This window comes from Strix aluco, chromosome 14, assembly GCF_031877795.1.
Source record: "Strix aluco isolate bStrAlu1 chromosome 14, bStrAlu1.hap1, whole genome shotgun sequence".
Classification (NCBI taxonomy): Eukaryota; Metazoa; Chordata; class Aves; order Strigiformes; family Strigidae; genus Strix; species Strix aluco.
Window position 1 is genome coordinate 2,214,561 of NC_133944.1, and position 25,898 is coordinate 2,240,458.

Genomic DNA, 25,898 nt, shown 5'->3' on the forward strand with positions numbered 1-25,898 from the left:
CACCCCTCAGAGTGATAAAAGCAGAAGATTGGAAGGATCAGTGTCCCACTGGGTGCTGGGGGAGGTGAAGGGCTCTGGGTGCCAGCACATCCCACATCACCCCGCAGGTGTCCCAGCAACTGGCCCGCATCCCAGTGGACAGACCGGGATGCACCACAGCCCGTGCTCAAGTTTTTGCCAAAAAGTGGCTGCTGTCCTGCTTATTTGGAGAATCGCGGCGTGCCCGCGTGGGCCCAGGCCCTTGCTTTGAGGTGAGCTCAGTGTTTTAAGGCACAGAACTGAAATTAAGTGTGGGATTAAGTGCTCTCTTTCACTGGGGCCTTGGAGAGGTATTAAATATTGCTGCGACTAAATCTCGCCATCTCCCCAGGTCTGCGTGACCTGAGCAGATTTGTTATCAAAGCGGAGTGAATTTGCATAAGCCAAAAGGTAGGGTTTTCCTCTCTCGTGCTTGCTTTTGTTTTAAATTTAACAAAAATTTCACCTTCAACACCCCTGTGCACGGGATGCTGAAGGGGAGCTGTGGAAGAAGGGGAGAAATGATTCTGCATGCTGCCGGAGATGTGGATAAAGGATGGATTTTGGGGAAGGGGAGCCCAGAGGCAACACCTTGATTCTCCCCAGCGCTGGCTGACCCCCTTGGGCATCACCAGGGCATGGCACACCAGTGTCCCGTGTCAATGTATCCCCCTCACCCCACTTTCCTGGGATAGGGTCCTCCTCTGCATTTCCCTCCTAGCCTTCCGTCACCCCCCAAAAAAGGAAGAAAAAAGCAAAAAGGCAAAGGCAATGACACCATTCCCAGGCCAATATCAAATTTCCTTCCTCCCGGCGAGGCCTGGGTTTGCTCCAAGCTGCCTTCCCCTCCGCTCCCGCTCCCAGCCCTGGTCAAACCGGGACAGGAAACCCGAGAGCAATGAGCACATCACCGGTATTTTCACCCAAGCCTCATTTAGCTCGTTGTCCTTTTGGCATCCTTCTCCTCCCCTGCGTTCAGTGACACGGCTGCTCAGGGATGGAGGGGGGGGCCACGGCAGATCAGAATCTGCCCCGTGTTCATTTGGCCAGTTCTGCCTTTGGGCAGACGCACACACGCACACACGTATCACCGAGTGAAATTAATTGGCTCCTTGGCAATTAACACAGTCACAGATTTCAACTGGGGTCGGCTGGATGCACATCAGCGAGCGCACGAATCCAGCCCTCACCCATTGGGGTGCTGTGAGCTCCCCACACATGGGCGAGTGACCGAGGAAGGCACTTTCCTGCAGGTCCCATCCTGCTGATGAGAGGGATCTCCAGTGACACGCGTCTTGCTGAGCCCCAGCAGACAGAGGATGGACGGCCACCTCCCCAGCGGAGGCTGGTTTCTGCCAGAGCAGCGAAATCCCGTTATTCCTCCCCGAGCTGCTCTGGCTCCAAGGCTGTGATGGCCCCAGAGACTAACACAGCCGTTTTGGCAGACGGAGGGAGTGACACGTCACATCAGGGCTTCGACAGGCCACGGGCGGCACCAGCAGCATCGCGGCACCTGTGCGGGTGCTTGGAGAGCACCCCCCAAACTGGTTCAGATCATCTTGTCCCACCTCGGGCTTCTCCCCGAGCTTGGGCTCGGGAGGGATGACCCGCAGCGGGCGCCCTCCCGAGCCCATCCCTGGTGACACAGACCCCTCGTCCCCTGTAACCACCCCAGGGAGGTTGGCCCATCGCCGGTGGTACCCGACGGCTGCCCCAGCCCGGAGAGCTGGGATGTTCCCGTCCAGCCTGAACTAGTTCCTGCAGGATCTGATAGGAGGAGACTGCTGCTAGATTTGGGGGCTTTTAAGCTGTCAACTTTCCTATAATTATTAGCAATGTTTTAAGTAAGCTCTCTTCTGAAATTTGCTTCTGAAAGACAAGATTAATGAGCATTTCCTTTGGGGATTTATTGCACTGTTAATTATTCTCTTCCAGAAATTTGGTTCAGAATATTATCAGCTTTTTTTTTTTTCAATTAAAAGTGATTATAATTTGCTCTGTATAAAAGAAAAGTGGATTTAGAAAAAAAATTATAATATCCGCCCTTCCTGATTAAGTATAATAGTCAAGTGATGGAGATAAAAGTAGCCAGTGGCTCTGGCAGGCCATGTCGGCAGACATGAACTTGATGTCCCCCCCGCAGCAGCTCCATCCTGGTGGGGTCCAGCTCTGGGGATAACACAACGCAGAGGCCGACTTGCAATTTATGGAGATTTCCTGCAGAGGGAAGCAAAGGCGTCTGCAAGCAGCTGTCCGGCGTGGTGCCAACTTTGGATGGGGGTTCAGGGAGGAGAAGGCTGGGGATGGTGAGATCCAGCGATGCTGCTCCAGCAGCCACCTTCTCCCAAATAATGTCGGGCTGCAATTTCAGGGCTTGCGGTGGAGGCCGGGAGATGCCCCACGGGACACTGATCCCCATCGGATCATGCCGCAGGAAGGTGTTGGTAGAAATGATGGTTTCTCTTTTTATCCAAAAAATGCCTTTTTGCACTAGGAAAGTGGAGAGGTTTGAAGTGGGACCTGAGCAGGGGCAGCACTAGAGAAGGGGCTCAGCTCCCCAAAATGCAGCCTGGGCCGGGCACCAGCGCCTCACTGGTTCACAGGCTCTTTGTCCTTCCCAACAGACATTCCTCGTGTGTCTCCCAAATGCAAAACATTCAGAAAATGCTCCGGATACAAATGCTTACTTGGTGGGGGACGGATCCAATTACACCCAGGGCACAGAGGGGAGCAGCCCCACGCATGGCTTTGCTGGAAAACACCCTGCAGACTGGACAGGACCCCAAGACCACGTCCACTGCCAGGTTTGCTTTAAGCCCAGCCTGTCCCTGCAAAAGCCCTGCTGCTTGGCTTGGCTAGTAGAAAGCAAACAAGTTGTTGAGCTAAACAGCCCCGTAGCGGCATGTCCCTCACCGGGACAGGCAGATTTGGCAGGTCCCTGGTGGAGTCGTGGCTGGGGTGACCCGTGGGTGCTATCCCACCCATGTCCCCTGGCACACAGAGCTCCGGCGGTGACAGGATGCTCCGGGCTATGTGGATGCGCTCTGGGTGCCACCTGCCCTGAGGAGCCAAGGAGCTCGCTCTGCTGCCCAGCAAGCTGGGATCATGTCCCCATGCCCAGACGCCTGGGTGAGGGGCACATCACAGATCGAGTGGGATCACAGGGGCGAGCACCAGGACCTCCGACTGTAATGCTGGTGGTCTCCCCCCCTTCATCCAGCCCCCACCAGCTGGCACCACTGGCCTGCACCGTTCGTGATCTCGCACACGCACTGGTGACGTCCCTGCAAAGTCCCCGCCGCTCTCAGGAGCACTGTCGGCTCCGTCCCCTTCCAGGCAGCCCTGGTGCTCGCAGCCGGTGCTGTGCAGCCATCCTTGGCTGCCTGAGACCTGCAGCTGCGGCACAGATGCTGCTGCAAACCCCGCCACGGCCACTGTCGTCCCCGTCGCTGCTGCAGAGCAGGGACCCTGCCAGCCCCCGCAGCAGGAGAGGATTTGAATACCATCCCCTTAATCCATTGCCTATTTACTCCTTTCCATAACTGATGTCCTCTGCTCGGCCACCGAAAACCCAACGGGGAGCAGGTCCTTGCTGCCCAGCCCTTGGCTTGTGTCTGCTCCAGAGCATTTCCCCAGTGCTAGGCCAGCGGCGTGCGTCACCACCTCACCATCCTCCCCATGCCGAAGGGGAAGCAGATGGCTCATGGGCTGGGGGGGGGCGGGGGGAGGAGAGTGCCAGCAAGGAGGGATTCACATCCCAGAGAGCAGGGAAGGCAGCTCAGGAATTTTGGGGTTTCCCCTCCTTTAGGCTCCCTCGCTCAGTCGTGGGGTTGGGATGCACCTGTTGGGTACCACATCACCACTGGAGCTGCACCCACAGGAGGTGGGAGTGGGGCTGTGATGATTTTGATGGAGAATGACCCAGTTTGGCTTCCTCCGGCTGGGCTTGCTGCCTGCAGCCAAGCTTGCCATCGCCTCCAGCGCCTTGCACGGTGTTTCCGTGGGATTCACGGCCCTTGGGAAGCAGGAGGGATGTGCCACGCAGGAAACCGCAGCGCAGGGTCGGGAGTTTAGGAAAGGGCTCGATGCTCAGACTCCAGCATTACCGCAGCTCCTCACCAGGATGGTCCCTGAGCTCCGTCGTGTCTGAGCTACAAACCGCACTGGCTGTCCCAGTGTCGGGCCATAGGAACGGTGGGAACGTTGCGTTTTGGGCAGCAGGACCCCAAAAAATCAGCTGCCCTGGTGCAGTCCCCTCCCATCCCGGCTGGCTGCGGACGCCGGTGCTGAGAGATGCTCTCTGTTCTCAACGGGAGCAGAAACGCTCGGGGCCAAGAAAAACGTGCAGAGCTATAAAAAGGCTGGTGAACAGAGGGACATTCATGGGGAACTTCAATCGGCTGCTGCGTAAAGATGCTGGTTGCAGTCGGGCGGGTTACGCGGCCCAGGCAGCCCCAGCCGGGGAGCAGCGGGTGGCTGCCAGCTGCGGGCAGCGCTCAGGGCAGCGGGAAGCTGGATCCTCCTTCCTGCCAACGTGATGTGGACGTGTCAAAGCACTGGTGCAATAAAAGCAGGATGCATTTGCATGTCCCACCGGTGCATCCCTGGTTTGTGGGGTGAGGAGGAGCTGGGTCAAAATCCAGCCTCGTTTTCCGTCATCTCTCCCAGGTGTCTGGTCCCCTGCATCCCCTCTCCAGGAGGGTGACAGCAGCCCGTGGCTGCAGAGACCCTCCCGTGACATGAAACATCAAAGCTGGGCGGCCGCTCGGGTCAGGTTTGTTTGCAGGTGCCGAACACGAGTCTGGCACATGCCTGAAACTTCAAAGGGCGAGTAATGAAAAGCATTTTGCCGATGGGTTTCCAAGCACATGCAGCCCTTCCCGCTGGTCCAGCTGCTGGGTGCAGATGTGGGGACACATCCCTGTGCCCCAGCCATGGCAGGAGAGGGCAGGAGCCAGGCGATACCAAGGTGGAGAAATCCCACTGAGAGGCTTCATGCTATTTCTTCTGCTTTTTAAAATGTTTTTCTTTTTCACCAGGCACCATCCGTGAAGGAGCACGGTTGAATAACACCAATATTCATCGCCCGGACAAGCCCAGGCTCTGTTTGCTCGGGAGGCACGTTTTCTCCAGAGGCACGCTGAGTGACAAAATCCCTTTCCTCATGCTGATGTATTTTTGTTTCATCAGTTGAAAAAATTTATCAGAGGATATTTTAGAGGGCTGAAGAATGGCATCCTGCAAATATTTTCCTTTCGCTGGTGCTGCGTGAGGTGGAAAAGGACTCGGGGCCCAACCCCATCTCCGCTGCGTTGGTCTGGGTACCGGTCTGGGACAACATCCCTGCTTGATGTGTGCTTGCAAGATGCAAAGTGAGGACTGGGAACTTCCCTTCTGCTTCAGGGTCTGGTTTTCAGACAGAGCAGGGTGATTTTTAAAATATGTTGTCTCAGGAAGACCAGATCTGAGGAAAGGATGCTGCTGCTCTTCCCGCAGGGAAAACACAGATGCAGCCACTCCCGGTGCTGAATCCCAGCAGTGAGGTGATGTTGGAAGCAAGAAGTGGCTGGAAAGCACAGAAATGGGGTGGGGATCTGGCCACTGCCCCTGGCCCAGGGCGGGCAGCATCACCAGGGACTGGGCTTCACACTTTCCTGTGTGTCTTGGCCCCTTCCTCACCTTTGGCTGCTGAGGAAGGAATGAAAAGGGACAAACTGCTCTCCCCCGACCCTCTGGGAGTCTGGGAAAAAAATGTGTATTTTTATATTCCCTGACTGGAAAACCAAATTCTTCCAAACAGTGACAATTTAAAAAAAAAAAATCTTCCTTCTGAAAAATGGGCGAAACCCACTCATTAGTGGTTTCTCTCCAGACCCCAGTGGCGGGCAGATGCAGGCAGGAGAGGGCAGGGGGTCGGGGCATCACTCCCCATCTGACAGGCCACGCTCATGCTGGGATTATTTTTCCTCCCCCAGAAAGCATCCCAGACAATACCTAATCCGATGGACACCGGAAACTATTTATTTCCCTCAGCTATTTAGCAACGACCAAACCAGTGCTAATGCAATATTACTAAACCCCACATACTTTTACAGTGAATTCACAGATCGAGAGGGTTTTTTTTCCTTCACCTGGAGATTTAATGCTGCTGGGAGTGGGCAGGAGGTATTTGCAGGGGCGAGCCGGGCGGGACATTCATGCCAGCGCAGGGATGGGGCTGTGGAGCAAATAACTTCGTGCATCTCTCATCTGCCCCGCTCCTTTTCCTCCATTTTCCAGCAAAACGTTGCAACTAATAATTTTCGCACATGGTGCAAGAGCTGCCGTAAAGTGGCTGCTTATTTCATTAACAGCCGCCGGCTGCTATCGGGTTTAGGGAAAGGGGGTGTTGGAGAAGGGCTGCCCGCGCCCCGTGGGGTATCGCTTTACCCCGCCGCTTCCTGCCCAGGTGAATCCACACAAACCCGCCTGTGTGATGGAAAACATTCGGCACCCGAGACACGTTTCCAACCGAAAACACAGGCTGCGATTCAGCTTCCCTCCCCTGCCTTCCAAGACGTCCTCCTTTTAACACAGAAAGTGGCATTTATCTCGGGATTCCTCAAACCCGCAGTATAAAAAAAAAAAAAAAAAATTAAATATAGGTCTGGGAGTCTGCCTGTGCTCTGCCAGCCATCATCGTGCCCACGCTGCCTGTCTCCTCGGAGCAGGCAGCTGCCTGCAACGCACCTGCCTCCCGGGGTGGTTGGTGCCCCTCGTGTACGTGGGGATGCTGGGGGGACGCTCCCAAAACAAACCGCCCTGCGCAAGCAACCCTACAATAACAACCCGGCGCCGGGATCAGCCGAAGGGGTTCACCATCCTGGGTGCTCCCGAAAAAGAGCCGAGCTGGGGAGATGGAGCGTGGCAAGAGGACAACACCCTTGCGCCCGCGTCTGCTCCCGCTATGTCCCAGCATCCTGACACCCAGCCTGCCTTCCCCTGAGCCACCCTTTAATCTTCCTCGCCACGTGTTTCTAAACTGAGAGTTACAATGATTGACCAGAGCAAGACTTTGGTGTTTTGGTTTTTTTGTTTTTGTTTTTTTTGTTTTTTTTTTTTTTTTTAACAGCTGCTTTGCAAAAACACGTTATAAAGAGGAAAATGTGCTGCCTGCCTCTGCCCCAGGACAAGGCCAGCAAGCGCGGCGGGGGCTGCAGGGGATGCGAGGACTTTGCTCGTCATGCCTCGCCAGGGCCAAGCCCAGGCACAGCTTGGGGGTTATTTTTCCCTTTCATCAGATGCCAGGTTTCAGCCCAGGATTTATACGGTCAAATACAAAATCCCTGGAAGGCAGGGCTTGGCACGGTGGGAACACAGATGCTGCCTTTACCCCGCTGCTGTAATTATGCCACCAAACTTAGAAAGCAGCGGAAGAGCCGTATGTAGCGCTACAATTAGGAGGCTGTTTAATTGCAGTGCAATTGCGTATTGTTTTCCTCTCCCCGGCTCCGGTTGCCAACAACCAGCTGAGCATCAGGAGCCACATCGCAAACCCCGGCACGCTGGCTCCCCGCTCCTGCATCCTCAGAGCATCGCTGCCGTGGTCGGACAGCTCTGGGCACAACAGGACACCCCAAAGAAGTGACCCATCCCAGAAACGCAGCCCCGTTGGGTCAAGAGCAGGGGGTAGATGTGGCTGGAGCACCCAACTGGGGAAGGAAGCACCAAAATATGTATCTGCCTGGTGCAAGATGCTTTCATGGAGCAACAGACATTGTCTTCCTCTCTCTGGGACTCCCCTTCTCCTGCCCAAAGCACGCTGGCTGGCCTCAGGAGCAGCCAGGAATGATTCCTCCCTGTCAGCCCGGAGATTAAAATGGATATATGCGTGGGAACCAGCAGCAGCAATGGAGACAACATGGGAGAGCAGCTGATTTATATCGCGTTGTCCCTGCAAACACTGCGCATAAATCTGCTTTTCAAGGCAAAGCGTGAATCGGAATAGCTCCGCTCAACTTCGCTTTATCTCCTCGCTGTGTGACTCACCCTCGGAGCGTTGAGTTGGGCTTCCTACGGAAAAGTGAGGGATGTACGCGGCCAGCGGACTGGCTCTGCAGCGGGGATTTCACAGCGCCCGGCAGGAACGGTGCCACCACCAGCTCCATCGTTGTATATGAAGAAAATGAGGGTCCACGAGAAAAAAAACTGGTTGTTCCCAGTCTGACACAGTCAGGTGCACACCAGTTTGGGCAGAGCCAACTTGGGTCCCCTGCTCTTGCCCGCAGACGCTGCCACATCCCCAGGGTTTAAGCTGGAGCAAAGCCCCCTGAGATGCTCACCAGCCCCAAAGCTGCAAGATGCTCCCACGGATTTATCCAGCCACAGCACCAGGAGGAGGGATGTGTGGGGAGACACGGAGCACATCCCCGGTCTCGGCAGCCTGGCCGGGGCTACGTGACCCTGACAGAGCTGGAAAACACGAGCAGGACCTAGCATCTTCTGCAGGATGGCTCCAAGCTGATGGCACTGCCGAAAGGAGGGATGATAATACTCAAATACCAGGTTTAAAGCTCTGGGGAGAAAGATGGGGGGAGCTTGGCGGTGTCCCCCAAGCCTCTCTCCAGCCGTTCATGGGCAAGGCTCTTTAAAATGAACAGGCACGGGTGACTTAAGTCTCACATTTCATCATTTCAGTCCTAGAAGCACCTATAAAGTTTAGTAGTTGGCAAATGGGGCCAGGCATCCTCCTGTTGCAAAGGCTGGGAGGTCCGACATACCCAAGGCTGTGAGTCCTCCGCTCCCCACGCCGCAGCGGTGGCAGGGGCTTTGCCGGAGGAACCGGCCACATCTCTGGCGCCATGCGGAAAGGCGGCTCCTCTTGTTTTCACAGCTGATGTCAGGTCTAGAGAGGCTGCCGCGGAGCTACGCCGGGGAGGAAACGCAGCAGAGGGTCGGCCGGCAGCTGTGGCCACCTCTGCCTGCACCTGGGCTTGTCTCAGCCCCGCGCCGATGCGGAGGCTCCTGGATCTGCAGCAGCGGGGAGGGCAGAGGAGGCTTTCCAGGAATAAGCTGCTGCTCCGAAGTCCTGCTGAGCTTTGCGTGCTTCGGAGCATGGGAGGAACGGCAGCATTGCTGGGTGATGCTCTAGCAAGATATCAACGTGAAGAGCCAGTGGTGTCTTGCAAAGTCCTTCAGAAGCTGCCTGCACAATCGCTTGCTGGACAGCACTGGAGGAGCGCAGAGGACTGGCCAGACCCTGCTGTTGTCCCTGGGATGTCCTCAATCCTCCTTCCCCCGGGCTGTGTTGCACCCACAGCCTGCGAGGGAGGTTGCTGGGAGGTGGGGATGGAGAGCACGCGGCGTGGACTGCCATGAAGGGAGAGACGTCCCAGCAAAGCCCAGGGATGTGCAACCACCCCAGGCCCCGTGGCAGCAAGGACACTGCTTGGGGAAAAAAACTGGCCCCAGAGAAAGGCCAGAGAGCCCCTTCCCTTCTTTCCTTTAATGATCTGCTCTCAATAAAGTCACGGGGAAAAGGAAATACATATATATATATATATGTACAGGCAGACCCTCCGGGTTTCCCTTCACTGCACCCTCCTGTTGAACACTTCCCAGAAGGCTGTGGAGAGCTCGGCCGAGCCCAACACACGCCTGTCCCCAGCAGCCCATGTCACAGTGCAACTGCCATCGGCTTGTCCCCCTCTGCAAAAACAACAGGCGAAGAAAGAACACTTTTGTTTCTTCCTCCTCTATTGACACAGCTGGGAGGGCTGGAGCTGGGGGAGGTTCCTCCTCCAGAAGGCCAAGAGCCTCTGCACACTCGCTTTGTAGCTCAGGCAGTGCTGGAAGAGGTGAAGCTCCTTCGCCCACCTCACACGGGGTTGCCAGAGCATCCCCCAGCCTGTACTGGGGCCCCGAGCGAGGTGGTAATGGGGAAGGATGTCACCCCCGCTGCTCCGGGTGGGTCCCCTCAGAGCTGGCAGCGCCAGCAAGGATCGTTCCCGGGATGATGGCGATGTGCAACCCCAAAGCTGCGGCTGCCGGTGCCGTGCTGTGCTGTGCAAACTGAGTCCAGCCTCCCCCACCCGTCCGCGTCCATGCCAGGGATGCTCCGATAATCCCAGGGGATTTGCACCAGGGGCCGTGCCCTGCCGACCTCCCCGCACACACGAGCCGCCGGCCTTCGCCTTCCTCCGCCCCGTGGCATTTTCCTGGCTTGGTCGGACACGGCACAGACAGAGCCAGTGGCTGAGCCAGCGTGTGCCTGCAGGCGAGCCTGGTTCCCCGGCCAGCCCCGTGCCACTCGGCTTTTAACGTGAAGGCACCAAGCCTCTCCCTTCCATCTCTGTTGAAGAATTTACTGTGCTGGCTTTCGCAGATGCCCAGTGCAGCTATTTTATTGCCGTTTATTCTAAGCTCCCCAATCAGTGTTGTAACAACATGGGGACAAGATTCATTAATAAACCATAGAGAGGAGCTAAAAGTTTCCCAGTAAATAAACCCTCAGGTGTTGTGCTCGCAAAATGCCACAATTAGCTGGGATTTCAGGAGGAATCCAGCTCAATCTCTTAGGGCAGAACGTGCCCTCCAAGCCAAACTTGGGGCCTCATCCAGCCAACATTTAAGATTTAGGATCCTGCTTCACGTCACCTCCAAGAATCCCTCTCCTGGGATTTTGCCACTGTCCTGCACGGAGCTGGGGCTGAATCCGGTTGCCCAGCCACTGCGTGATCGGTGGGTTTGCTCCTCTTTGCCTCTGGCCTCTGAGGCAAGAGACAAATGCAAAGCATTCCTATATCTCCCTGCCTCTACTGAACGACAGGCAAAGCAATAAAATGCATTTTTTTATAGAGCTGTAAATTTAATTTCCTTTTAAACCATTTGCTTCCACTTATAACTCAATGGAAATCCTGCGCTGCTGGCAAAGCTGCAGCATCCCTGTCCCGCCATCAATGTATAGAAGCAGAGTGCTGCAGTTTTTTGGATGAGCTTAAAAGTTGATGGAAGGGAAGACAGGGTGGGGGAAGAGAGGAAAATTCTTAGGGCATTAAGGGCCTATTTTCCATCTTCCTTGTGAACCTTCCTCAAGGGAAGAGCTTGAGCTGCTTTACGGGGGCACAATTAAAGCCGTCTCTGTCTGCAGGACAAAAGTTCAGCCCCAGACTTCGCCGTGAAGCCGAGGATGCTGGTTGTGTGAGGGAGAGAAATAATGATTTTCTAGCCTGAAAAGCCACATGAGGCTTTAGATATGGTGCTAAGAAGCAAGAAGCAGCAATGTGGGCTCACGCACATGTCCAGCATCCTTACACCATCAGGAAACCAGAGGGAATTTTCCCAGCTCCTGGGAGCTCCTCGTTAGTGTGTCCCTTGATGGGGCAAATGAACGGCTGCTATGGCATGATGGCTCCTGACAAGGGATGCCCTGGAAGGGTGGGGCACCCATCATTCGCTCGGCTGTGGGTCTATCATGCCAGGGACCTGGATCCAGACCACTTCTCTCCTCCAAACCCCCTCCAGCCTCTGCACAGGAGGAGTTTGCAGTCTGCACCTGCAGCAGCTGCTGCCCCAGGAAGGAGCGGGACCAACGGACGGCGCTTGGTGCTGTACAAGGGTGCCTGACCCATACACCTCATCCCAAGGCTGTGAGCACCCTCCACCAGCACCCAGAGCTGACACTGAGCTGTGGGTGTGCTCTAGGCACCCATTTTGTGTCTCCTGCCCAAAGAGGGTGGCCGTGGCCCCATCACCTACCTGGCACCTGAGGACTCCTCTGTTCTACTTGGGATCCTCACGAGCTCCAAACGTGCTGAGCTCCCCGGTGTGGCAAATCCCAAAGGCTGGAGAGGCCATTCCCACTCATCCCGGGTGGATCCTCCTGCACTCGTGCTTGTCCCGTGCCACTCGACGGCAGCAGGCTGCTTACCAGGTGCGGGATCTGCGGGAGAAGGGAGAGACTTGGCTCAGCAGGGAACTGCTGCAAGGGGACACTGGAGATGGGCTCCAAGCCACTGCTGCAGGGACATTGTCCTGCCACCCCGGGTTATCAAGTCCAAAGTACAGGAGTTATCTGGGAGAAGCTCTGATGGAGAAGCTGTTCTAGAAAGCCAGCACAGGGATTTGGGAAGAGCCCCCCTCGCCTGGCTGGGAGGGGGATGCTCTGGTGGGATTTGCAGGGAGCTCCCACCAAAGCTCTGCAGTGCTGCCCCTGTCGAAGCCAGCACCCTGGGGTGACAGGAAGGGGAAAGCAAGCACTCCTATGTGTTGCTGTCCCTCCTGCCTGCAGTCTGCCCTCCTCGCTGCTGGTGCTGCCAGGCTGGGGAGGGCTGGGTGCTCTGGCTGCCAAAACCCACGAGGTGCCGCGTGCCGAGGGATGCAGGCCGCTTTCTCCCTGCCTTACAGCCAATTGACCTTTGAGCTCTATTTTTTATCCTGCTTTTTTAATGGAGTGATGAGGAATGAGGATAAAAAGGCTCAAGACAGACCCATGGGGGCCATCGCTGACTCTGCCACTGCCTGTACCAGACTTCCCATCCAAGCCTTCCCCTCCTGCCCATCACCTCCCCCAGGGATGCTCACCAGGCTGGCACAGGCTCTCTGGCCACACTTCAGGGTACCTGTCTGCAGCCCAGCACCCTCCTCACCCCATGCTGGGGGAAGAGCTGCTTGCAAACACCTGCAAACACCTTCAAATCCTCCCTGCTCTCTGAACCTGCATCACTGCAGCTAATATTCAGGTTGTTTTGGGGGCTAGAGAACCCTCCTCCTGCTCTGTGCTCCCCAGCATGACATGCCCTGGACTGTGAAAAAATATAAGGGTACAAACAAGCAATGTTATAACTGTTAGTTACACTTTAAGCCCAGCTTAAGGCATTGCATGAAATCAAGCTCAATTCATCCCCACATCCCAGGAGAAGGCTGCGTGAACCAGGGCTCATGGATGCTGCTTCTTAGCAACCTGGGACTCATTTACAAACCAAACCCAGCCCGTCCTGTTAATCTGCTACAGGTGAGCAGAGCTCCCACCACCGGCTGCTCGAGGCTGCTCCCATCCCAGAGTCATTTGCTTCTGCTTCAGGAAAGCTTCATGCTGCTCCTTCCAGCTGCATCCATTGCACCTCTGAAGATGTAAGGGTGCCTTTTTGGGGTGCAATTTTGTTCAGGTACTCACGGGAGCAAAGCAGAAAGGAGTTTTACAATGACCCAGACAAGTGCAACCCTGAAAACATCATCCCAACATCCACACCGTGCAGCTCCTCTGGAATCAGGACGTGACACGTTTCCACCACCCCAGGCCACAGCGGCAGAGGCAGATGTTCAAAACAGCAGTGGAGCACCCAAATCTCACCCAGGCCACAGTCCTGGGCACCTCAAAGCATTAAATCTCCCCGTGCTGGCTGCAAGCTCTGATCCCATCTCTTCTGCAAGCTCCCAGCCTGGGGTGCGAGCGGTCCCTTGGACATCCCTCGGTGGCCACGTCCTCGGATCTGAAGTCGGGGTGATCCATACCAAAGCTGCACCCAGTGCCGAAGGTTTAAAACCCCCTGAAGTTTAAAGCGCGATGTGAAGCCCACTTCAAAGAGCTGCAGCTTCCTACTTGATAACATCAGGAGTCTGGATCAAAGGCTGTGTCCTAGGAAGTCCAGCAAGGGAAGGGAAAATAAAAATGTTTTCTCTACAGCAATTCCTTGCTGCTGAAAATCAGCTGCTGGTTTAGGAAATCTAGACCAGCACATTAAAATTATAGATGATGCTGAAGCGTGCTTCTCTACTGGGTTTGAAAGGGGTTTGCTAGCAGGGGGAAGGGGTGGCAGCGGCTCTCCGGTGCTATTTGAACCCGGCTTTGCACATCAGGGTATACCCAGCTCTGCCCGGTGCAGGGACGTGGCTCCTGGCTTCTCCCATCCCGAAGAGGACGGGAGCAAAGGGGAAGGCTCCAAGCACAGCCCGGGACGGAGCAGGCAGCTGGGGCCCGAGGGGCACTCAGCCACGCTCGGACCCACGACCCAGCACGGCATGTCCCTGGCAGGTCTCCGGTTTGGGAGCATCCCTTGCCCGCAGTGCCTCTCGGCAGCTGGAGGCAGATATTCCTGTTTTTAAGGCTGTTTCCCAGCTTCCATGCCAGCTGCAGGCACGGCCGTGGGCTTTGCAGTCCTCCCTGCTTTTAAGTGTTCCCAGTTGGCTGGTCCCTGCTGGGTTTGATATCAGCACTCTGGTATGCCGGCACTGGGATCTGGCCTTTGCTGGAAGCCACCCCGGAGAACAGCCTCAGCTCATCCTCCGGCTCCGATGATAAGTTGAGAACGAGCAAACTTCACTCGGCTGGGAGCTCCTCGCCCTGGGCACTGCGTGAGGCTGGGCTCTCCGGAGTGGGGGATGCCCAAAAGCTGCTGACACGTGAGGATGGAGAACAAGATGTCACCCCAGGATGTCCTCGTCCCTGCTTGGGACAACCCAGCACGTGGGGAACTTCCCACGGCTCCTCCGAAAGCACTTGGGAAAGGGGCACAGTGCTGCCTCCTCTGCGGCTCTCATGTGGCCAGCCTGGCATTTCCTAAGGCATTTTGCAGGACAGTGACTGTCCTGGCCTGCTGGGGATCTCAAAGTTCCAAGAAACAGCAGCAAAATGGCCACATGCAATAAAAAGTCACAAGTCAACCAACACAAGAAGCAGCCATGGGCAGTGCTGGTGCCCTGAGCTGACTGTGGGCAGAGGTTTTAATCCTCGCTTTGCAAATACCATCGCAGAGTCAGAGTAAAAGCAGATTGCCTGATTCATAAAGCTGGCTCTGACCACCCCACCTTGAAACAATCCCGTTCCACCCCCCAGCAAAACCCCAAAGACCCTGATAAAGTCTGCGAATGCCCCGAGTCCTGGGCCGTCCGGGTGGGCTTTGCTGGGTGGAGCAGAACCTCCCTGGTACCAGCAACCATGTGCAACTCCAGAGGTGTGTGGGGTGCTCAGACCCACCCTGTGGCACCCAAAACGGTGCTGGGGACAAATGGGGGGGCAGGTGTGCCACAAAAGCACGTGCCATACACACACACCATCAATCATTGCTGCAACCCCTCCCGCAAACCCAGCCTTTCCTCCGCCCTGACCTGGGATGCATTTGCCAGATCCTCGTCCAGAGCACGGGCAGGGGCTGCAGAGACCCGGGTGGGCTCCGGCTCCTCCTCACCCTCCTGCCCCTCATTTTGCAGCACGCGGGGACAGCGGATCCTTTCTCTGCCCTCCGCCTCCGCAATGATTAGTGCCTTTCAGGAACGGTTTTTATTTTTTTTTTTTTTGGCTAGCCGGCCCCAGATGAATAGCTCTGGGCAGAAGCGAGCAGACAGCATCCCCTGTATTCCACCCTTCATATGAAAACCAGATGCCACGAGTACGGTTACAAATCAAAGCTGACAGGGGGACGAGAGGTTTACTTAGGAATTGAGAGAGGGCACAAAACCTTTCAAAGGGGGCTACCGTGCAGCCCCCCCGACACACAAACCCTGAATTGTACCAACCCTCCCTCCGCCCCATGCCTCAGAGCCTGAAAAACGCCGATAATCATCCCCTTTCGCGTCATTTGTGCTTTCTGTTGGCTTTTCTAGAAGTGATAGCTGGATAAGGACGTGTTACCTGGGGAGCCTTTTATTTTTGTGAGTTTTAACTCATCGCTGCTCGCATTTATACAGCTGGTTGGGATGGTGTGGGGCAGGGCCGAGCCTGGAAGAAAAGCCTTGCTCAGAGGGCGAGGCGGTGGCAGCATCCTGACGGGTACCGCGCTCTAATGAACTGTCAGCTTGCAGAGGGAGAGCTGATGAAACAGCCGGGCTAATGTTTAGTGACAGCCACGATTTACTAATCCGCCCGAGAAATAAATAGGAGCCGTGTGGAATAAAAGCGGAGTTCAAGCCCGGCCCTCGCCGGGGCACTCGCAATGAAACAAAACGTCAGGTTTTATAAATGACCTTTTCATGTAAGTCCCCGGCGAGGCCTGGGAGGAAGTGGGGGGCGGGGGCGGCTGCCCTGGGGGAAGCGCTTCGAAAGCTGCAAAGTCAGGAGGCTGGTGCTGGATGCGGCCGAGGCTGTGGCGGGGTGGGACCGGGGCTGGGAGCAGTGGCAGGGAGATGTCCAGCCCACCCGGCCGGAGCACAGTACCACCAGGGCGGGCATCGCCCACCTCTGCGGCACATTTCAGGGCGTGCATCTCCCGTTTCACCTTGGAGCTGCAGGGAGAAAGTCCCATCTTAGACCTGTCACGGGCGAACAGGGCTAAGACCTCAATTTCCGATGCTGAGTAACGTTCAGACGTGCTGTTCCTGGCCTCGAGGGTTTATCCAGCCCCACTGAGAAGCCGTCCCGGCACTGCTCGTGCAAAGTGTGGTGGCTTTAGAGGCCAGAAAATTTCCCGGCTCGCTCCTGCGAGCCAGGGCTGCCAGCAGCGACACCCTGACAGCCGTGGGAGGGATGTTATATTGCAAAATCCGTCGGGACGCAGACCGGATCCGCGCCGTGCGAGCCCTGTAACTGTCCCAAGAACCTCGCTGTGAACTTGGGGTTGTGAAACTTTCCCCGGCCGACATTCCCATCCGGGGAGCTCTGTCTATCCAGCTTGTGCATCTCCCAGGAAGGATTCCTCTCTACTGGAAAAAGAGATTTTTCAGAGCAACCTGCCTCTGCCTCCCAACAGCCCTCGCTGCTGTCCCAGCCCAGGAAACATTTCAGCTTGGGTAGTTGAAAGGATTGCTGCAAACAGTTGGCAGCAAAGATCGCTCGGACTGTGGAAGTGCTTTGGGATGAAAAGTATGTGATAAATTAAGATTACTACTCTTCCCTCTGATCAGCCAGTCACTGGTTTCCAGCACGGCGCTGGCCAGAAAAGTCTCACCGAGGGATTCTGGCCTCGTCTCGAGAGCTTGCGGTTGAATGAAAGCAGATATTTTACACCAGCGTCCAGAGTCTGCTTTGGGCTCTCGAAGTGACAGAGAATTCACCACAGCTTTCGTAATCTCTTCCAAAATTAATTATCCCCGCTTCTCAAAACCTTCCCACTTGAACTGCTCAGCCTGCAGCTTCAGCGGCGGAGCCAGCGTGTGCGATGGGAGAGCCTCTGCCACCAGGTACCTTCTCTCCGGGCAAGTATTGAACTGCATCCTCAATATTTTTTCCACTAAAGCTGGACTTAAAGCTTGACCCTCTCAGCAGCATCGCATGGGAGCACTGTGACAAGTGGGAGCTCACTGACCCGGGCGCTTTGCTCTCGGAGATCTGCCGCAGGTGGTTACTGCTGCACCAACACGCACAGCACCTGCAGGCACCTGTGGCATCGCTTTATGGGGCTTCCAAATTTTAAAAAAAATCCCGAAGAGTGAAAAGCAGCAAGCTCAAGGAAGGGAGCCCTCTGGGATGCTCTGGGAAACACCCACCTTGCTCTCAATTCCTTGCTTGCAATTCCTTGCTTGCAATTTCCTTGCTCATGATTCCTTGCTCACAATTCCTTGCTCATGATTCCTTGCTCACATCTGCCTTCTCACAATCCCTCGTCTGAGAGCTCTCACAGCCCACCTAACATGGGAGCCCTTGTGTTTATACAGTGCTCGAGAGCCTTATCAGACCAGCGTGCCAGGCTCAGCCCAACCTTCAACACTTCCCCACCAGCCAGACTTGCGAACTCCTCAAAAATTATATCCAAGTCAACTTGGTACAAAACCCTGCCGATTTATTGCAAAACTGAGAGCAGCTGATAGCCAAAGGCTGGCAGGAAAGGGGCTCTGGCCTTCAGAAGGTGGAGGGTGGCGAAGCATAGGGGCGAGAAGCAGTGCCCCTTGTACGCTGGCGGGCAGGGACCCGGCATCACTCCCCGGCCTGCAGCATCGCTGCTGGAGCAGCCGGGGAGCACGAGGTCGGGATCGCAGCTCATCTCCTCTTGCCCTGAGCAGGTTTCAAGGCAACAAAAAGCCAGGGCTTGACCCAAATACTCAGAGTAACAGCCAGAGCAGGTTTTCATTAAAACCTTCACCTCCTCAGGAGGAGATTCACCAGCTGCGGTGTGTGCGCAGGTGAAACAGGGCTTGAATTCATGTAAATAATGCAGCAGATGCAAAACGTGGTGACAAGCTCTGCAAGGCCAGGATGGGTTCCTGCCTCTTGGTAGGCCTGTGCCCCAAGCGTGTGCTGAGCTGATGGAAAAGCAACATGTATGAGATCTGCCAGGCGCCGTACGAGCACCCACCGCGCTGCCCGACCGCTGGTTGGGGCAGCCGGGCCCCTCTGCTGCGGCACGATAAATGGCAATGAAATGCTTCCCCATCCTGGAGGGAGAAGAGGCCACCGAAAAATGTTCAGAAGGACTTTATATGAAATAAAACACTGGGCTTAGTGGAAATGCTATTGGGAAGCACATCACTCGCCGCACGGCTGGAGCCGGGGGGAGAATATTATGGAAAAATACTCCAAAATGCAGGTGTGAGCTGCCGGAGCTATGCAGTGATTAGTGTCAGCCAAGAAGATGGACAAAAAACCCCCAAATTTTCCATTTCAGGAGCAATGCTCCACCACTAAATTTAGCTTTTTGTTTTTCAGGTTTCCAAGAGAATGCCAATGGGATGGATGAGCCAGAGACCCTGCACACACCGATACTGGTGCTGGTTCCTCCGCCGGCAGCATCTCGTGCCGTGCTCGGCTGCGCTGCCTGTCTCACCCCGCTCCCTGCACCCTTTGGAGAGAGCCGGCACCGCAGGGTTGCACCAACAAGGATGGGCTCTGTGGCCCATCCTGGCGGCACAAGGCCACGGCGTTGGGCAGTTTCGCCGGGAAAACGTGGGAATCCTCCCTGTCACCATCTCCCTCCCGCGCCTCTGAACGCCGGCCAAGGAAAACACCATTGTGTTGGGAGCAGACAAGGAGCCGGTGCCAGCGAGGTCCGAACAGCCGGCTCATTGTGTCCCTCCGACTGCCGGCTTAGCTCAGGGTTAGGTCAGCCTAATGTGCAGCTTTTCACTTCGAGCCTTCATTAATGTATAGAGGAAATGAGAAACATTACACGGTAGGGCTGGTTTGTATGGAAGGCAAACGCGGAGAAGGAAAATAATCCTCCTTCCCTGACACCATGCTCTGGCAGTGACCAATGGCCCAAAACAGGAGCGAAACATGGGGATCAGTGGGGTGGGAGCAATGCCACAGCTGCCCGTCTCCCCTCCAGTCAGTCCAGCTCCTTCCAGCCCATCCCTCCACCCCACATCCCGTTCCCCAGGTCACTGGGATGCACAGGCAGGGTTTGGGAGTGCTCCCACCCCAGTGTGCTCCTTCCCCTCCCCTTTATTAATCCATTTGCTAAAAAACAGGCATCCCACACCAGGCAACTAACCCAGCCCTTCTGGTGTGTCCTCCGGGGCTTTTCCAGCTTTGGAGGGGTGGAAAGGGACACCCGAGGTGTGGGCTGGGACACTGGGACTGCGGTGGGTGAGGGCAGAGGAGACAGTTCCCAGCTTGGTTCCCCTTTCAGCTTCATCTCATGAATCACCTGAAATGAGGTCGTTTTAGTTCAGCTGCTCGGGGATGTGTGAACTCCCCGAAACCTCCTCCAACAGCTTCGTAAGCTTTGCCAGCCCGAGCTGCCTCCTGGGTATTTCCTGCAGGTTTTACAAGGTCTTTTAGAGAGATAAGAGCGAGCATATCCTCATGTCTCTCTCCTGTCAGGTTAGACACCAGATTTTTAGTGAAACGCACGGTTAGGAGGTTTCAAGTATCCACCTCTCCCTGCTTCTGCTCTCGGAGCAGTGTGGACTCTCCGGTGGCTGCTCCGAGGTGCCCAAATCCCTGCTCTGGGGAGAAGCAGCTTGTCCTTGCACCTGGCCAGCCTCGTCCAGGCAAACACCTCCCAGCCCTGCTTGCTCTGCTCCGTTCAGCATCCTCTTCCCACGCCCCTGGCAGCCGTGACAGCCCCAGCCCCTCCACACGGACGCCTGTGCCAGCTTCCCCCATCCCCCTGTTCCCGCTGCCGTCGAGGTGTGGGCGCAGGGAGCTTTCACACACGTGTGAAGCACCACGCGTGGCACCGGCAGGCTGTCAATAAGCGTCATTGCTCTCTCTGGCCCAAGAACTTCCCGGGTCCTTGTTTTGGTTTCAGCAAAGATAAAATGTCAATATTTTTAGGCACAGAGGGACCGCTGGATAGCCTGACCTGTCAACATCTAGAATGGAAAACACGCTCGTCAAGTACTTGGGATGAGGTTCTAATTACTCCCCACATACCAGCCTGCATAAATACAGCGGAGCGGTCCAAGAAAAGCACGCTTCCGACACGAAGAGCTTTTCCTGGAGTTACACGCCGTCTCCTTTGCCCTGGGAGCCGGGTTTCATCTCCCATAGGTAGCAATTTGCTTCTGCTGGGTTTTTGCAGGGCTTTATGGAGGAGCCCCAGCCCCGGCGGCATTTCTCCGTGGAGGAAAGGAGCAGCACCCTCCGTGGTGACGGGAGCGGCGACGCTGGGGGACACAACCCGGGGTGGGAGTGTCTGAAAGGTGCTGGCGTGGCCCTGCGGGCCTTGGGGACATCGGCCACACCGATCCCAAAGCACTGGAGGATGCTGCAGGATGCTGACATCTCATTCTCCTTGACTTTGCTTCTGGGAAAGCCGAAGGGGGAAGAGAGCTGATGCCTTGTTTCTTAGCACAGGTCAAACTCCCTCATCTTCATCAACAGCTTCCAGGCTCCCACATGCCCATCGGGGATTGCAGGTGAAGAGACACTACCCCAGAAAAATGCAATAAATTTGCTTGAAGCAAATCCTGAGCTCCCAGCCCCACATCCTGGCTCCTCAGAGATGCAGTTTCTGCTTCCTCGCAGTGGAAAACTCCCTCTTCAAAACTTCCCCCTTGACTTTGGCCAACCTGCCCTCTCCGGGCTGGCTCTGGGGAGGCAGCCCCTGCCTAAATCCCTGGCAGCAGTGGTCCCACAGGAAGGGCCGTGCCCACGCTGCTGCCCACGCTGCTGCTGGGGGAGGTCGGGGCAGAGATGAGGATGCTCCGAGCCAGGGCATGTCAGTGCTGCTGGGTGGATTTTGTTTAGCTCAGTTAATCACCGTGAGAACTGGACTCTCTTTGCAACAGACCTCCTCTTTCCCACTCTGTATATTATGATTTCTGTGCTGCCAATGGGCGAGGAAGAAAATAGACTCAGAAAAACGTTCAGGGGAGCAAAACTCCTTGTTTTAGAGTAAAAAGACACTAAACCACAGCTGGGCCAGCCATCAGCTCTGAGGACACTTAACCACGAGCAGGACCAAGGTTGGGCTGAAGGGCCAGGAGACTCCTCGAAAGCCAGAAGAGTCCCAGCAGAGACTGGGACGGGGTGGGAGAACACCTGGATCTGAACCAGCGCTGCCTCAGTTTCCCTTCCAGGCTTTTCCCCGCCATGGATATTCCAGTTATAACTTCCCAGCTGATAAACTTGTTGCCTCCCGAATGGCACTTGAGGCCACAAGGGTGTCGGCTCAGATGGGCACTTCCACACTGTTTCCAAACACCCTCCAAGTGTTTGGCCTGGCAGCTTCAGCCTCGCCTTCCTCCTGCTTTGCAATGGTCCTGAAGAAAAAGCCCAAGAGAGGGAAAGCAGAGCTGCAGCTTCACGCAACACACAGATCCTCTCCGGGAGGGTGTTGGGGGAGCGGCAGCAGTCGCAGGCAGCAGCCGAGCAGGCAGCGGTGCTGCCTGGGCTGTTTGAAGCCCCACGTGGGGGACCTGCCCTCTGCAATCCATTTAGCACTTGGCACCGCTCAGAGGGCTATTTTTAAAAGGTATGCAACTGTCCCAGAAACCCAACTTTGAAGTGTGGTTCAAGGCTTTGTTGTTGTGAAAAGAAAGGGCTTTTTTACGTTTGTAATTAAATGCAAACACAAGTGAGTTATTGGACCGGAGCCGGCCAAGGCAGGTCAGCTCTGCTCTATCCATCGGGGCTGGATGGTGTCCTGCTCTGGTTTCACAGCACGCCTGAGAGACCGCCGGCCTTCTCTCCGCTTTGTAAAATGCTGGGCTTTGCTGTCAATTAGAAAAATTTCTTTTCTGGCTGCTGGTAAGTACCAGGAGAGCACAGGGTTCCTTCCCATCGCCCCAGGCCAGGTGGGGTGGGCAGGGGACTCGCCTGAAGGCAACGCCAATGGTGATCCCCAGCTCTGGCTCTGAACCCCGCGTGTGCATCCCTGCGCCCAGCTTGCCTCCTCCTCCTCTTCCTCCAAAGACCTCAGGCTTTGCAGGGTCCATGCTTTCGGGGATGGGTGATGCCTGATCCAGGGGGACCCCAGAACTGCCTGGAGAGGCAATACCAGCCAGCTGGTGCCAGACGAACCCGGCAGCATTGCCCCAACACCTCCGTGCTGGCAGGAGGTGTCTACAGGAGCCGTTTGCATCTCTTGGCTGTGTGGTTTCGGATGTGGGAGGCAGAGCCAAGAAGCTGCTTTAGCTTATCACCCCCCACAGCTGTATGGGAGTGGAGAGCAGCCTTTCCGCCTCGCAGGGCTACCAAGTGTCTCTGACTCTGAGCCTGTAGCCAGCCCTTCATCCGAGGAGTCCCGACTGCAACGGCACAGTCCAGCTAAGAAGAAACATTAATGCACAGTGCAACGTTGGGAGAAATGTGGGGTTCCCCTTATACTTCCCTCCCAGGAAGGTATTTTGGAGGTGTTGCTGAGCGGGAAGCCCCAGGCCAGCACCCGGTGTTATTGCAGCCTGGTTTTAACCTGGGCTGGGGTGGGAGGGTGCTAATTAAACATGACAGCTTGACAGGAAAGGGCATTAAATAATTCCTGCCACCCCATTTGTCCAGGCAGCTCTGCACAGCCACGGGGAGGGGGCAGGCAGTTCTCCTTAATTAAAAAGCAGCAGATTCAAACCAAAAATAGATCAGATTCTTTTTTTTTTTTTTTAAGGGGACACTGATGGTCGCCTGCGGCTGCATTTTTCACATGCCTTCTGAAGGAGATCTCTATCGATGCACAGGGAGGATGAGCTGGTTTGGGTCCCACACTTTGCCGTGCGTTGCACCCGGGAACACGACCGTGCCCGGCTCCTTCCCATGGGCTCTGGCAGACCTGTCCCACGCTCGGGGCACTGGGGCAGAGCTGGGGGGTCACGCAGGGATGGAAAAGACCTCGCTGGAGAGCAAAGCCACGAGAGGAGAAGGAATCAGTGCCGGGCAGATTTCAGAGCGCTGCCTGGAAGGCAGGTGGGCAGGCAGCAAGGGTTGGCACGGGGGAAGCCGGGCTTGCAAGGAGGCCAAAACGCTCTGCAAATACCTGTCTGCTGCCCTGCCAGCGCCCGGCACTCGTGTGCCGCACTCCCGACCCCGCCAGGCCAGGAACAAGTGACCATTAAACATGTTTAAAACCAAAGATTAAAAAAACAGATTAAAACCCAAAAGAAAACACAGGGGACACAGCCCAAGCACTGGTCCTTCCCTGCTGGATTTCATTCCTACATTTGCAGGACCCCGGAGGAAGGAGGGATGCACGGTCCTGCCTCCAGCTGCGCAGGGGAGAGGGCTGAGGGCAGCGACCCTGGGAGCAGGGGAATGGTGAGAAGGGGTCAGACCTCAGGTCATTTTGTCTGTCCCCATGTCTCTGAGATCATCCCACAGTGAAGGACGGGGGGGACAGCCCCAGGCAGGACCCTGTCCATGGGACTGCTGGTTCTGGGCATCATTAACTACAGCCCCAAAGCTCCAGGTTAAATATTCCCTTCTGAACCAGAGCTGTGATAAATCTGAATGGTTTTCTTTGCTATAAATGCTCCGTTCTTTTCCAAGATATGTCAAATTTGGGTTGACACAGTGCTTAGGGATATGGTGGAGTTGAGAACTGTCAATATTAGGTTAAGGGCTGGACTAGGTGATCTTCAAGGTCTTTTCCAACCTAGATGATTCTGTGATTCTGTGAAATTCTGGGTTTCAGCCTCTTCCACCAGTGGCCTGGTCCACAGGCTCTTTGCTCCATGGTCTCTGAGGGCTATAAATAAGCCAAGATGTTGGACCCAGTATCATCAGGTGATGCTCCAAGGGGACACCCCAGCTCTTGGACACCTGATGGGTGTTACCCTGAAAAACTCACACCACACGAGCCCCAGATCTTCTCTCCCAGCCATCCCACTGTCCCTCAAGGGCCAGTTTTCCCTGAATCCTGGCTCTGGTTCACCAAACCTGGGTTTGGACATTCCTTCTTCCAGCTGCTCTGGGATGCGGAGAGCCCGTGGCAGGGGTGGCACAGGGATTCCTGGACTCGTAGGGGATGCTGCTCAATGACTCGTGGACCACTGCCCTTTGCTGGGCTGTGGTGGCGGTGTTAAGGCTTTAAAACAAGCAGCACCTCGGCGATGATTGCTGCAGGGGCTCCGGCCAGCCAGCAGCTGGGATTCATAGGGGACCAGGCAACCCCCGAACAACTCTGCGGTGTCTCTGGGGACGCACGGCCGCAGGGTGGTTTCCTGCATCAATCTTCGCTTTGTTTGCAATAACAGAAAGGCGAGGGCAGGCTCGGACTTCCCAGGAAGCCACATCCATGCGAGTGGGTGTTAAGCGGTGAGGAACACCATCGGCTGTCCCCTCCATGAGTCATCCAGCTTCCCTTCCCCGGCCTCTGCCCTTCGGCAGCAGGGAGAGGAGAGTCCCTTCCCGTGCGGGAGCGGGAATTTAAACTGGGAAATCCTTTCACTTGACCCCAGGCAGAAGATAGAGAGACAGAGGCCGGCGCAAATGCGTGGGCAAGCCAAGACCATGCTCCCTGCAAGTTATTCATTGGAAGCCCAACTCTGATTTCGCTTACGTGTGTGTAAATGAGACCTAACCTCACCAGGACCGATGCTGTTGCTCCCCGTACGTCGGCGGATCTGGGTTGAGGAATTAAAAGCTGGATTGCAGCCTGAGGTGAGCTTCTGCAAAATGAATGCCCGGCAGTCAGGCGCAGATACCTTCAGGGGTTGATTCCCAGCTACATTAAGGCCCCTTTATACTCCTCCAGCCATGTAAAGAGTCTCTAAGTGAGTGTAAATTAAATTTAAGTTACTTTTGCTTCCTTTTTAAGGCCCCTTTATGCTTCCAATGAGGGGTAAAGGAGCCTTAGTGTGACTGTGAGGCGGGCAGGCTTCCCTGCCAGGCGCAGGCAGGTGAGAGCCCCTCCTGTGCTGCCTGCACTCGCCCATAAAGCAGGCTCAGCGGCTTTACGGGGCGCCGGCTCCAGCCGTGCCGGCGCGGGGTGTGATGGGGGCCGGCGTCCTCGGGACAGCAGATCTCTGGGCAGAGGCACGGCAGGTCAGCAGGAACCACATCAAGACATCCCCTGTCCATGCACGGCCACGGTCTCTTTTCCAAGGACAGGACAGACCCGGGGCGTGAATTTTAAATTCCCAGATTTTTTTCCTTGTAGGGGTGAAGGGATTTCCCCACGCACCGCGGCCGATTTACAGCACAGGTAACTCTATTCTGCCAGAGAGCATTTTCCCTGCACCAGCCTGGTTAGGATGTCTCTCTCCCAAGCTGTTGGCTGGTGGTGGTATGCAGCCAATTCTTGCATTTATCCCAAAATACGACTGTATTTTTATGGCACCAGGAGCAATCCGTCCCATCGCTGCTCGTACAGCACAGGTATGATGTGCCACGACGCTGGGCCCTCGCCACGAGCTAACCGCATCCTCAACCTCTCCTCCCCGGCACGAGGACCCCTCGTACACCCTTGACCTTCTGCACAACCCCAAAAGTTGCTCTTTGACCGCGGTCACCCACTAACCGCTCTGCCAAACACACCCCCCTCGGCCCCGGGTCTGTCCCTCCCCACGGCATCGCCCTGTCGACGCACCTTGCGCAGGCAAAGCCCCAGCCCGGGGAGGTCCTAGCTGGAGGAATCACCTCTCCCAAGCGCTCGGGG

At 55.8% G+C, this 25,898-nt stretch overlaps 1 protein-coding gene across 3 annotated transcripts in view; it reads right to left on the minus strand.

Annotated features, from left to right (window-relative positions):
* Window positions 1-25,898, minus strand: part of ZNF469 (zinc finger protein 469) — a 263,425-nt gene that overhangs the window by 21,726 nt on the left and 215,801 nt on the right. For all 3 annotated transcript variants that reach the window (XM_074840141.1, XM_074840139.1, XM_074840142.1), the window contains one exon: window positions 11,755-11,938. The gene's annotated coding sequence lies outside the window, so the exon portion shown is untranslated. The remainder of the gene's footprint in view (window positions 1-11,754; window positions 11,939-25,898) is intronic.